This window comes from Orbicella franksi, chromosome 5 (genome assembly GCF_964199315.1).
Source record: "Orbicella franksi chromosome 5, jaOrbFran1.1, whole genome shotgun sequence".
NCBI classification, from domain to species: domain Eukaryota; kingdom Metazoa; phylum Cnidaria; class Anthozoa; order Scleractinia; family Merulinidae; genus Orbicella; species Orbicella franksi.
The window spans coordinates 29,836,866-29,846,421 of record NC_138149.1 but is presented as its reverse complement, the minus strand read 5'-3'; positions in this window follow the sequence as shown (position 1 = coordinate 29,846,421).

Here is a 9,556-nt window from a genome sequence, read left to right as displayed (position 1 = left end):
GGGCCTGAACTAACTTACAGTATCCACAACTTTGTCTGTTTGGCAAACACTCTCTCTGGTAGAGAAGTAATATTATTTGAAGACAAGAACCTATGGTAAAACATAAAACAGTGGGAAAACTTCACGAATGATAATATGTGACAACGTTTTACATTCAATATCTGAGATAGAGATGTTATTTCCGTATTGGGAAAAACTGTGCCCGAAGTCTTGAGTATGGCCCGAGGGTCATACTCAAACGAAGGTCATAGTTTGTCCCAATACTAACGATTTGTAAAAGAATCTTCGCAACAAGAGAGTAGCTCAGACTAAATACAGAACGATATATCAAAGAACAGATTCATTTCCAACTACGTTATGTTAGTTGCATTTAGTTCACCAGTCAAGTTCTCCAAAACTATTTTTCGGTCTGAAATTTTGCGCAGTTTGAAGTTGTACTGCAAAAGCAACTTCTGTCAGTCTTGCAAATCTCTTGAAATCGGAGGTTTTATTTTGTTCTTTTTTAGAGCAAATTGAATTACAAAAAGGGAAGAAATCCGTTGAGTGAACTTCACAGAAATTATCTTAAATACAGAAGCAAACAGAGAGGTAAAATCGACTGAGGTTGTCTCATTTTTAACTTAAGGAGTTCGCGCAAACGTTTTCCAGTCCATAGATTTTTTTCTAATTTTTACAGCAATCAGATAACGAGTTACTTGTGTCAGAAAAGTAAAAAAAAAAAAAAAAAAGAAAAAAAAAATTGGAGGAGGTCACCGACTTCGTTTCAGAGATAAAGCGTGTGGAAAACAACGGTGATTTTGAAAAATTGGCGTACGTAATTCAGCATGGTCTACAGGGGTTTATAGTTAAAAATATCGAAGGTGAGTCAACGGAGGCAAACGGTCTTAGTCATATTTTGTTCATGTGGGTCTGTTGCGTACATAACTCCAAATGTTACCAACATTTTCACAAAAGTTATTCCTTCAAGAGGCATTTGAAACCTTCGCACACGTAAACGAAGAGCTAAAAGAACGGAATTCGATGGAGCATTTTGCAAAAAATTCAAACTTCGAATTCTAGTCCACAGATTTTCTTCATTTTTTCGCTAAACGTAGGAAATCGGTAGAGAAAATGAACCATCAAAAGAAAAATAGCGGTCACCAAAGGTCCGACATTGTTGAATCCAGGCAAAGTTATAGCCTTGCCCATCTGCCCTTTCATTGTTCATTTTATTAATCAGAGCGCGCTCTCATGCGTGACGTGGCGTGTGAATTTGCGTGCGCGGTAAGGATGGGCAAAAACCCTTAGATCGTCCTCACTACTGTATGACAAGAGAGTATTACGCGCCATTACAGTATTACGCGCCATTACAGCTCCAGAAAAAAATCCTCTAAGGAACAGATATTTCATGGAACCAAGACATTATCAAGATATTAAGTTACCTTGATGATCTCTTGATGGAACATATCCGTAACTTGATGGAACAGATCCGTAGCCTGCCCATTGCTCTGTGGTTTACTTACAGAGAGTCCAATTTTCTCAGATTGGCAAACACTTTGACATGTAAAGATTTCATAGCTTTTGAAGACAAATCTCTGTGAAAATTGACAAGGCATTGTGTGAAATTATAATAATTAACAACTTCTTGAATTGCGTTCTGATCTAAAATTTCGCTCTATCATGACAAGAGGACAAATGTAAGCTCGGCTTTCTAGTGAAGACTGCCTCGACTAACTTAAAGTTCTCTCAACTTTCTCAGGTTGGCAAACACTCTGCCTGGTAGGGACGTATTAGCAGAGATATAGATGCTATGTCCATATTGGGCAAAACTGTACACGAGGTCTTAAGTATGACCAGAGGCCTGAAGCCGAGGGTCATACTCAGAGGGGGGCACAATTTTCTCAATACTAACGATTTGTAAATAAAAGAATCTTTACAACGAGTGAGTAACTCATAATAAACACAAAAACATATATCAAAGAACATATTCAGTTCAAACTACTTAAGGTTATCAGCGTTTAGTTAAACAGTTAAGTTCTTTAAAATTGTTTTTCCGCTCGTTTTTTTGTTCTCTTTTTGCGGTTAAAAGTTTTATTGCAACAACAATTTCTGTCAATCTTTCGAATCACTTAAAATCGGAGTTCTTTTTACTGTATATTGGATAGCAAAGCCGAGAATTTTCGTAACGTGTTTTTCATAGAACGTTTCTTAAATACAGCAGCGATCAGAGTGGAAAAATCCACTGAAGTTCAGTTGATTTTAACTTAAAGCTGTATGGCTAGAGAAATACAGTAGTTCGAACCAGTACAGCGCCAGCAAGAAATCCAATGAGTAAGAGCTATCTCAAGGAATCAAACTAGGAGATTATCAAGATAATAAGTTACCTTGATAATCTCTTGATAGACCAGATCCGTTGCGTAGCCCTACCCATTGCTCTGTGTTTTACTTACAGATACTCCAATTTTCTCAAATTAGAAAACACGTTGACATGTAAAGATTTAATAGCGTTTGAAGACAAATCTCTGTGAAAATTGAGAAGGCATTGTGTAAAATTATAATAATTAACAACTTCTTGAATTACGTTCTGATCTAAAATTCCGCTTTATCATGACAAGAGAACAAATGCAAGCTCGGCTTTCTAGTGAAGAGTCTCTCGACTAACTTAAAGTTCTCTCAACCTTCTCAGGTTGGCAAACACTCTACGGGTAGGGACGTATTAGCAGTTGAAGACCAGTATCTCTTATAATACATAATACAATAAGAAAATGTCATGAATGATAATATCTCACAACGTTTTAATTCAATATTTGAGATATAGAGGGTGATTCCATATTGGGAAAAACTGCGCCCGAGGTCTTGAGTATGGCTGGAGGCCGGAAGCCAAGGGTCACACTCAAGAAGGGGGCACAGGTTATCTCAATGTTAACGATTTGTCAATAAAAGAATCTTCGCAACGAGGGAGGATCAAATCCGCTGACTAAAAGCTAGTTCAAGGAATCGAACGAGAAAATTATCAAGATATTAAGGTTCCTGGATAATCTATTGATAGAATAAACAAACAAAAAAACAGTTTTGCCACTGCTGCTGTGTTAATAAAAACTGAAATTCACAGTTTTTGTCTTAAACCAAGAACCATCTATCCCAACCAATCTATTGATGGGAGTTAAGACAATATGGGAACTATGTCTGTTCCAAGTAGGACCCTTTGTCTCACTTTGGAGGTTGCAAATGGGGTTATTCAGCTTTTTCACAGAAAGAGACTGGAGCCTAATGACTTGCTATGGCAACAGCACCAAGGGTGTCATTTGTTTCTTGTGTGATGTTTATTTTTGGTGCCAAGTTTCAAGAACACTGCTTCAATATTTCCAGAGGTATCGTTTATTTTGGTATTTTCCACTTTTCAGCTGCAAACCTTATGACGTCATCAGTGATCTAACTTGCATAATAGAAAAATGTCAATAACTCTAAAACGAAAATATCGATTTCAAGAAGAAAAGCCCCATTCTTCTGTATTTTGAAAGGCCTTTCAAAGAAGCATAAATTAGTTTTCGTGTCATATACACTTTAAAACTGTAAGGCAAGAGAAATACAGTATTACGCACCATTAGAGCGCCAGCAAGAAATCCATTGAGGAACAGATATTTCATAGAACCAGGACATTATCAAGATATTAAGTTACCTTGATAATCTCTTGATGGAACAGATCCGTTGCCTAGCCCCACCCATTGCTCCGTGTTTTACTTACAGTTGTTTCAATTGTCTCAAGTTGGAAAACACTCTGACATGTAAAGCTTTAATAGCGTTTGAAGACAAATCTCTGTGAAAATTGACAAGGCATTGTGCAAAATTATAATAATTAACAACTTCTTGAATTGCGTTCTGATGTTAAATTTCGCTTCATCAGGACAAGAAAACAAATGCAAGCTCGGCTTTCTAGTAAAGAGTCCCTCGACTAACTTAAAGTTCTCTCAACTTTCTCAGGTTGGCAAACACTCTGCCTGGTAGGGACGAATTAGCAGTTGAAGACCGGTATCTCTTATAATACATAATACAATAAGAAAAGGTCATGAATGATAATATCTGACGACGTTTTACATTCAATATCTGAGATATAGACGCTATGTCCATATTGGGCAAAACTGTACACGAGGTCTTAAGTATGACCAGAGGCCGGAAGCCCTACCCATTGCTCTGTGTTCTACTTACAGATAGTCCATCATTGTCAGATTGGCAAACACTCCGGCATGTAACGATTTAATAGCGTTTGAAGACAAATCTCTGTGAAAATTGACAAGGCATTGTGTAAAATTATAATAATTAACAACTTGTTGAATTGCGTTCTGATGTTAAATTTCGCTTCATCAGGACAAGAAAACAAATGCAAGCCCGGCTTTCTAGTAAATAGTCCCTCGACTAACTTAAAGTTCTCTCAACTTTCTCTGGTTTGCAAACACTCTGCCTGGTAAAGACGAATTAGCATTTGAAGACCGGTATCTCTTATAATAGATAACACAATAAGAAAACGCCATGAATGATAAGATCTCACAACATTAATTTTACATTCATATCTGAGATACAGATGTTACTGCCATATTGGGAAAAACTGTGCCCGAGGTCTTGAGGGGCACAGTTTTTCCTAATACTAACGATTTGTAAATAAAACAATCTTCGCAACGTGTGAGGAACTCATACTAGACACAGAAAGATGTATCAAAGAACAGATTTATTTCAGCACCAGGATCAAATCCGCTGACTGAAGGCTAGTTCAAAGAATCGAACTAGAAAATTATCAAGACATTAAGGTTCCTGGATAATCTATTGATAGAATAAAAAAAGACAAACAACAACAACAGTTTTGCCACTGCTGCTGTCTTAAGAAAACCTGAAATTCACAGTTTTTGTCTTAAACCAAGAACCATCTATCCCAACCAATCTATTGATGGGAGTTAAGACAATATGGGAACTATGTCTGTTCCAAGTAGGACCCTTTGTCTCACTTTGGAGGTTGCAAATGGGGTTATTCAGCTTTTTCACAGAAAGAGACTGGAGCCTAATGACTTGCTATGGCAACAGCACCAAGGGTGTCATTTGTTTCTTGTGTGATGTTTATTTTTGGTGCCAAGTTTCAAGAACACTGCTTCAATATTTCCAGAGGTATCGTTTATTCAGTATTTTCCACTTTTTAGCTACAAACCTTATGACGTCATCAGTGATCTAACTTGCATAATAGAAAAATGTCAATAACTCTAAAACGAAAATATCGATTTTAAGAAGAAAAGCCCCATTCTTCTGTATTTTGAAAGGCCTTTCAAAGAAGCATAAATTAGTTTTCGTGTCATATACACTTTAAAACTGTAAGGCAAGAGAAATACAGTATTACGCACCATTAGAGCGCCAGCAAGAAATCCATTGAAGAACAGATATTTCATAGAAGCAGAACATTATCAAGATATTAGGTTACCTTGATAATCTCTTGATGGAAATTCCGTTGCCTAGCCCTACCCATTGCTCTGTGTCTTACTTACAGTTCTTTTAATGTTGTCAGATTGGCAAACACTCTGGCATGTAAAGCTTTAATAGCGTTTGAAGACAAATATCTGTGAAAATTGACAAGGCATTGTGTGAAATTATAATAATTAAGAACTTCTTGAATTGCATACTCATCTAACATCTCGCTTTTAGTGTAAATAGAATACAGTAGTTCGAGGCATTACAGCGCCATCAAGAAATCCGCTAAGTAAGAGCTAGTTCAAGGAATCGAACTAGGAGATTATCAAGACATTAAGTTACCTGGATAATCTCTTGATAGAACAGATTCGTTGCCTAGCACTGCCTATTGCTCTGTGTTTACTTACAGATATTCCAATTTTCTCAAATTGGCAAACAGGTTGACATGTAAAGATTTAATAGCGTTGAAATCCAAATTTCTGTGAAAATTGACAAGGCATTGCGTGAAATTATAATAATTAACAACGTCTTGAATTGCACACTCATCTAACATCTCGCTTTTACGGTAAATTGAATAGCAAAGCCGAGGATTTTCGTAAAGTCTTCTTCATAGAAATTTTCTTAAATACAGCAGCGATCAGAGTGGAAAAATCCACTGAAATTGCGTTCTCATCTAAACTTTCGCTTTATCATAACGAAAGGGCCAATGGAAGCTGGGATTTCTAGTTTAGAGCCCCTCGACTAACTTCCTTAACTTTTTCAGGTTGGCAAATACTTACGTCACGAATGATAATATGTGACAACGTTTTACATTTAATATCTGAGATAGAGATGTTATTTCCGTATTGGGGAAAACTGTGCCCGAAGTCTTGAGTATGGTTCGAGCGTCATACTCAAACGGAGGAGATAGTTTGTCCCAATACTAACGATTCGTAAAACAATCTTTGCAACGAGCGAGTAACTCAGATACTAGACACAGAACGATATATCAAAGAACAGATTCATTTCCAACTACATTATGTTAGTTGCGTTTAGTTCACGGGTAAAGGTCTCCAAAACTATTTTTCCCTTCTGAAATTGCGTCCAATTTGAAGTTGTACTGCAAAAACAATTTCCGTAAGTCTTGCAAATCATTCGTAATCGGAGTACTTTTTTACTGTAAATTAAATAGTAAAATACGACGAAATTCGTTAAGTGCAGGTACTTCATAGAAATTCTCTTAAATGCAGCAGTGATTAGAGTAGTAAAATCCACTGAAATTGAGTTAGTTTTAACTTAAAACTGTATGGCGAAAGAAATACAGTAGTTCGAGCCATTACTGCGCCAGCAAGAGATCCGCTGAGTAAGAGCTATTTCAAGGAATCGAACGAGGAGATTATAAAGATATCAAGTCACCATGATAATCTCTTGATAGGGCAGATCAGTTGCCTAGCCCTACCCATTGCTCTGTGTTCTACTTAACAAATAGATTCCATGTTGCCGTGCGTCTGTTCAGTAATAGATCACAGATGACGTCAAAATGTGGTAAGAACAAAAAAGTGGCACACGAGGCGATAGCCGAGTGTGTCACTGATGTTCTTACCACATTTTGACGTCTTCTGTGATCTATTACTGAACAGACGCACGGCAACATGGAATTTATTTGTTTTATATAATAACGAAACAAACTACTACCGATAAAGCTTTTTTTTTATTTCAAAATCTTTCAACATAACTCGAAAGCCGGCCTTTGCCCACTTTGGCGAACACGAAAAAAGCCATTTGACGTAATCTATTGTCTATACAAATTGAAGCAATCTCATTGGTTGCTATGCGTAGCAAAGAATTGTGATTGGTCCGTGAAAATCACGCCACTGTCAAACTTGACTCAGGCGTCGCTTCTCGTGGAATGAAAACTTACAGCGAAAGCAGAATTGAACTGCGAAATCTACAAATCTCAAAGAAAATGCTGGATAAGTCAAGTCACTTTTTGTCATCAGAGCAGCCCGGTGAGCCGAAAAGCTTGGATGTTGCCTCGAATATTGCAGGAGTTGGAAAACTACGCTCGGAAAACTTGCGGCTGCGGTCAACCGGGAGGCCACTCGATTCGAGTTTTGAATGAAAGGAGCGTTAGTGATGGTGGAAATTTGTGTCCTCTGTGGTTGGTGATTCTCAAATCAGTTTGAAATAGTGTCGGAGACACCTTTTAGCTGCGATACAGTTGGCCGTGAGCTGTAGTGAGCTATACTTTGCTCGCTGCTGTGCCCTGAAACGGACTGGAACATTCGCATCGGAAAGCAAGGTTATCTGTTTATTTTAACTGATTTTAAGAAGTGGTTTTGATGTTTCATTCCAGACAATCACTGTGTCAACAATTATTTTGAGACTGAGAAAAGTTCAATGTTTTAAATAAATTAATCTCATAAACATTTTGTTTATTGGGTTTGTTAAATTCGAGACAAAGCAATGGTTCTCGGCTTACCAAGACTAATTTTGTGTTTGGTTTAGTCTCGCTCGACTGCCGACTGAGACTGCTCGAGTATTTTTTCTGAGTCACTGTCTAAAACAGAAACGCCTTTATCTTTCTTCTTCCTGCTAGACTATGCTTCTGGTACCTGTTCAATGCCTGGACAAGACTTTCTTGTACCTTATCTTTTGCCCAGTCATGTAAAATATTATCTAAATTCTTAAAACTTTCCGCCATTTTAAAACACAGAGGGAAAAACTTTGAAATGATGACGTCAATCGTGCGTCTGTCCTCTAATAGATCATAGGCGAGAACCAATCAAAATGGGAGAATAACTTGGGTTATTATATAATTACAGATATTCCATCATTGTCAGATTGGCAAACACTCCGGCATGTAACGATTTAATAGCGTTTGAAGACAAATCTCTGTGAAAATTGACAAGGCATTATGTAAAATTATAATAATTAGCAACTTGTTGAATTGCGTTCTGATGTTAAATTTCGCTTCATCAGGACAAGAAAACAAATGCAAGCCCGGCTTTCTAGTAAATAGTCCCTCGACTAACTTAAAGTTCTCTCAACTTTTTCAGGTTGGCAAACACTCTGCCTGGTAAAGACGAATTAGCATTTGAAGACCGGTATCTCTTATAATAGATAACACAATAAGAAAACGCCATGAATGATAAGATCTCACAACATTAATTTTACATTCATATCTGAGATACAGATGTTACTGCCATATTGGGAAAAACTGTGCCCGAGGTCTTGAGGGGCACAGTTTTTCCTAATACTAACGATTTGTAAATAAAACAATCTTCGCAACGCTTGAGGGACTCATACTAGACACAGAAAGATGTATCAAAGAACAGATTTATTTCAGCGCCAGGATCAAATCCGCTGACTAAAAGCTAGTTCAAAGAATCGAACTAGAAAATTATCAAGACATTAAGGTTCCTGGATAATCTATTGATAGAATAAAAAAAGACAAACAACAACAACAGTTTTGCCACTGCTGCTGTCTTAAGAAAACCTGAAATTCACAGTTTTTGTCTTAAACCAAGAACCATCTATCCCAACCAATCTATTGATGGGAGTTAAGACAATATGGGAACTATGTCTGTTCCAAGTAGGACCCTTTGTCTCACTTTGGAGGTTGCAAATGGGGTTATTCAGCTTTTTCACAGAAAGAGACTGGAGCCTAATGACTTGCTATGGCAACAGCACCAAGGGTGTCATTTGTTTCTTGTGTGATGTTTATTTTTGGTGCCAAGTTTCAAGAACACTGCTTCAATATTTCCAGAGGTATCGTTTATTTTGGTATTTTCCACTTTTCAGCTGCAAACCTTATGACGTCATCAGTGATCTAACTTGCATAATAGAAAAATGTCAATAACTCTAAAACGAAAATATCGATTTCAAGAAGAAAAGCCCCATTCTTCTGTATTTTGAAAGGCCTTTCAAAGAAGCATAAATTAGTTTTCGTGTCATATACACTTTAAAACTGTAAGGCAAGAGAAATACAGTATTACGCACCATTAGAGCGCCAGCAAGAAATCCATTGAAGAACAGATATTTCATAGAAGCAGAACATTATCAAGATATTAAGTTACCTTGATAATCTCTTGATGGAACAGATCCGTTGCCTAGCCCCACCCATTGCTCCGTTTTTTACTTACAGGTG